The sequence below is a fragment of the Biomphalaria glabrata genome, chromosome 11 (genome assembly GCF_947242115.1).
Source record: "Biomphalaria glabrata chromosome 11, xgBioGlab47.1, whole genome shotgun sequence".
In the NCBI taxonomy this organism is placed as follows: Eukaryota; Metazoa; Mollusca; class Gastropoda; family Planorbidae; genus Biomphalaria; species Biomphalaria glabrata.
In genome coordinates this window covers 18,631,990-18,637,130 of record NC_074721.1, presented here as the reverse complement: position 1 = coordinate 18,637,130, position 5,141 = coordinate 18,631,990, and the positions used below count along the sequence as shown (strand labels likewise).

General features: G+C 30.1%; 1 long non-coding RNA gene across 1 annotated transcript; it reads right to left on the bottom strand.

Annotated features, from left to right (window-relative positions):
- Positions 1–1,578: 1,578 nt before the first annotated feature.
- LOC129921840 (uncharacterized) lies at positions 1,579–4,938 on the bottom strand. Its single transcript, XR_008773825.1, has 4 exons — positions 4,642–4,938; positions 3,323–3,429; positions 2,903–2,971; positions 1,579–2,542 (listed from the first exon to the last, which is right to left on the bottom strand). It is a non-coding gene; the product is annotated as an uncharacterized LOC129921840 (long non-coding RNA).
- Between the last annotated feature and the right edge of the window lie 203 nt (positions 4,939–5,141).

The following is a 5,141-nucleotide window of genomic DNA, read 5'->3' as shown; positions in this document are numbered from 1 at the left end:
AATGCTATGTTTCCAGTGGCTACTCAGCCCCAGCTGTGACCTACATATTATGCCACACTGAGCACAGGCATAACCATTGTCCACCTGTGGTAGAATCAGTTGTTTTTTTGTCTTTTTGACGTCTACCCTCGGCAATTAATTTTCATTGGTGTATACCACACCTTTGTAAGTGACCTCCAGCTGTCTCGCTCTGAAGCTGTATGCAACCAGGTGCTCTCTTATTCTATGTCAGTTAAAGCAAGTTGGCACCTAAGCTTGTCTTTAAAGCATTTCTGTGGTACCTCTTTATGTGCATATGACATGTTAGGCAAATAGGTTTTGCCTATCGGAAGGCCATTTCGGAATATATAGGTGTTTAAAATGAAACTCCAAACATCTGGACTTCCAGTAACCAAGAAAATAAGCTTAGGATTCAAAGAGACGACACTGGCATTTCAGCTAAGACAATCAGTAAAATTAATAGCAACTTTAATTGCAGTCCACCAAACAAGATAAAAAGAAACAAGTGTGGCTTCAATAGCATTGATGATATTTAGTTTACTTTTATCTCATTTACTAGTATTACTATTTCATTGACTAAGGTTTTTTATTGTCAAATATGCATAAGTACATGTACTAGTTCCTGAAATTTGATGAAAAATAATAATTAAATTGTGTGTAGTCTATATACAAATGTTTATAAGAGATCACAGCTTAGCTTAATTTACTTAATTTCAAAACTATGATTTTGTGTTCTGACTCTACTCTAAATAAATTATATTTTATTTTAAGAATGCAAAGTTGGAAATTCTGTTCTGATGAAAAAAAATTATTAAAATAAAGTAGATGTTTATGGTTTCTTTGTATTTATTTTTAAATTATTTATTCATTAAAAATTAATTGTTCATTAACATTTACTTGAAGTAAAGATCAAAAACACAAATTCAATTCATGCAGATCACAGCCCATCACTTAAATGTATTTACTGTCAATTCTACACACTATTCATTTCAAAATGTTGCTTTAAATTGTTATATGACACAATCAAAGTACTGGTACCTCACATTGATGTAGGCCTAAAGCACCTGAAATAATGACAAATTTTCATTCAATAACTTGTACTGTCATTTATTATCAGACGTGTTAAAACTAATGACCTGTATCATCATCATTGGCCTCCTTCAGTCGTAGAAATAGAAAGACTAAGGTTTCATCTCAGAGCACACTTCCTCATGTGGCTGTGGAGCCCTATTTCGGAGAGACACTCCCATCCACAGATAGCACAGGTTAAGGTGGTTTTTGCTTCGGTGGTAGAGGAGCTGGCCATTTTTCGGATTGTACGTTTTTCTTCCTGAGCTGAGACCTATGTACTTTCACTGTCCATAGCTTTCTTGGTCACTGTCTCTCCATCTGTTGCGGTCTAAAGCTATGTCTTCCCAATTGTCAGTATTGATGTTCACTGATTTGAGGTCACATTTTATTACATCTATGTAATGGAAGTGGGGGCGACCAGTTTTTCTTGTGTCAGTAGTGTGTTAAAACTAATGACCTGTGTATATAATTTATTAAGCAGGAGCATCAAAAAATCTTGAACAATAATTGTCTACAGAAAAACTTTATTCTTATCCAAACAATATACATTTACAATGTATTTAAGCAAGTTAATTTATATTTATACAAATCTATATGGCCTAAAGATTATAGCGTATTTTGATGTGTGAATACCAAGTTACATTATTACATGAAAATAGTGTACTCATTTTTTAAATATTCTGGGTAATAAAAATAAAAAACTAATGATACAATAAAATTGAAGCATTAGTCAAAAAAAGAAAAATTTCACTCAAGATCTATGTGAACTCTGCTTGAAAATTAATTAATTAATTAATTTTGAAAAATATGGTTCTTTAGTCAATGGAATGATAGCAGCAATTATTTAACAATTTCATGATTATCCATTCATTTCAATATACTTATAACTGAAAAATAATTCATAAGGTTTAGATACAACCATTTAAAATAATGATTATAATTTTTTTTCTTAATTTGCTTAATTCAAATCTAATATAAACAAGATTTCCTCTGTCAAGAAACTTATGAGGGAACAACATGCATGTTCTTCTCAGTAAGTTTTGCAAAGGGAATTAAGAATATTTAATTGATGTTGCTTTTTTTTTTGCCAACATTTTAAACCTTTGCACCAGGTTTTAGTTTTAAGAATGCACCATATTTTATATGTTTACTTTTGTTAGATTCTTATTTTAATTTTAAAAAAGTAAAATTTCCCTTACCACTCATCCACTGCACTCCCTCTTGTTTTAATGGGGCTCAGATTAATAGTTTTCAAGTACAATATCAAACAGATTTAAAGAAATACTAAATCCAAACCTGTTGGCTGAATGACAGGATATACATAAATATGTATACAGCTTACAGTATAATATATATATCTTAAATTAAAATTGGTCCAAGACTTTTATTTTGCAACATGATGGGATTTTCCTTTCTGGTGGTGCTATGCAGGAGTCCAAGAATCTCATCTTTTCTCATAACAGAAAGTTATCTAGTTATAAAAATAAATAAAAGGATTTAAAAAAAAAATAAAAAATATGTGTGACATATGTGTTGACCATGCTAAACGTATATATGTTATTAATTATAGTTATATAATTTTGCCATTCTAAAAATAGTCTGTACCTAAAAGGAGCTACTGCGTTAATGTGTAGACATGGCCCTGACCTTAATAGTTATGAATTATTACTATAGGTGAAGGCAGATGTTCAGTTAATTTGATGCACATTGAACTAATCTAAAAGCAACTATAACATATATTATGATTTACATTTTCATGGAACTAGTTTTTCAAAAATACAAGTACTTCAGCTTATGAGAAAAGTACATGGGAAAAATTGCAGTACCTTACCTTTAAGAGGTGCAACCAATCATTGACTTTTCAGGAATGCATGCCTTTTTCTTGCATTTCCAAACATAACTGTAATTATACAATTAGGCATATTGGTTAATTTCTTTTGAAAACATTACAATTAAAAAATAATATTATTAAATTGAAAACGTTGTATCAAACATACAAATTATCAGACAATTTTGCCTAATTTCATCTAACAGTTTATTGTAAAGGAATGGCCTGCACAACAGCCAAGGTATATTAGGCATTCATGAAAGATGAATGTGCTTAAGAGTGTTATAAATAAAAAAATAAAAAACTTAGAGAAAAATGTTAAATTCCATCCCAGATATTTGGATGTTGCTTGACCATGAAAATCACACAATTCATAAAACATCTATTAGATAACTAAAATAAAAATTGTATAGTAGTACTTACATTAAATATTGAATGGATGCCCAGAGAGTAGAAGTAGTATAAGTATGATCCTTGAGCCATTCTGGTACATCATCAGAACTGGTTGCCATGGTTCTACTTGTTAATAACTGAAACATTACAAACATTTTTTTTTATTTATAATTTATCACAGACTAGAATAGAAATGTTGCCAGGAAAAATACCAATGGTTAGAATACACCTGATGATACTTTTGTAGCCCTATTACTGGTTAAAATGCACCTAAACTTCATTAATTAAATCTGATAAGAAACATATATGTATCACACAAGTCCAAGTTTATCAGTGTCAGCAAATAATTAACTAGATATGTGAGTTTTATATTAAAGTACTGAATTTCAGGGGATAGATCCAACTTGACACCACATCATTTATTATTTCATGAACTCATGGGTATGGCATGGAATGGAAACTAATATATATGGGGTGTAGGCAAGGCATGGATTATAAATTGTCTTGTATAGATTAGATTGGGTAAAACTGCCAATCGAAGGTAACTTTTACTGATAGATCTGGATCAATTATAAATTTATGGGACCTAGGCCTGCATAAATTTTATCTTTTATTTATATATTTTATGTACATATATAACTAGTCTAGAATGTATAATTATATCTTAATAATAATTTTTGTAGATAGATGTCATATAATATAACATATAATATAACATATTAAGTATAGATCAGTAGATTTAGAATTTTAGCTAGTGGAATATTTTTATATCCTAATCTGAACTGGATCTATATATCTAGAATTTAGATCAGTAGATTTAGTATTTTAGGTAGTAAAAACTTTTATACTCTAAATCTAAACTGGATCTAGATCTAATTATTCTAGAAGCTTAGATCTAGAAGACTAGTTGTCAAGATTTGACTACACTATGGCTAATGCACTAGCTTAGTAGGCCTACTAGATAGATCAAGAGACAGAGTACTAATAGACTCGTCTTGCCTCGTTGGGCCTCTCAAATCAGCTATAGACTTTAGAGACAATTTAGGAAGGTGAATATCGATCCAATTCAAAGATCTACAATCTACATGTTAGAGTCTAGCTAGAGATGCTAGATCTAGTCTAGAAGGCTTATCAATAAAAAATAAAATCAATCATTTCTAAAGTTTGTAAAATTATATATAGATCTAATCTATCTATTTATAATATAATAAAAATCTATGTCTACTTTTTAAATATTTAAAATGATATGGCTGGTGATATTAATTATAAATTTTAATTGAGACATTGACATACTGTCACATACAAAGTAACAAAATAATTAGATCTTATACTAACTCATAGACTCATACCATATTGTATTAAACCTTCGAGTTTACGTTCCACTACCTTGACTTGACTAAATAAAGGGCACTATGATTATAGATGTAGATTATTATCTATGATGATGATGTTTATCAACTGGTAGATCTATAAGTAGTATCGTCACTTTTGTATAATCAGTATAACTACTGCATTCGTTTCATTCACTGTCTGTATCAAATATCGTGTGAATGACTGAATGTGATGTGAAAGTGAAGTCTAGATTTAGAATAATTTAGATAGAATGGATAGATTATAGAATATAGATCTACTATTAAAAAGTATTAACTATACTAACTATAGTGTCTATACTATAGTATAGCCAGTATGACTCGTATGAGTATACTCATATACTGTAAAAGTGTATAATAGTAAGTATAGCTATAGACAGACTAGATCATAGATGATCGATAGATAGGTAGTTCGATATCCGCGTATAAACACCGGAAGTAGTATTCCATTTTTCCTTTGAAAGTCTGCCTAGGTCCAA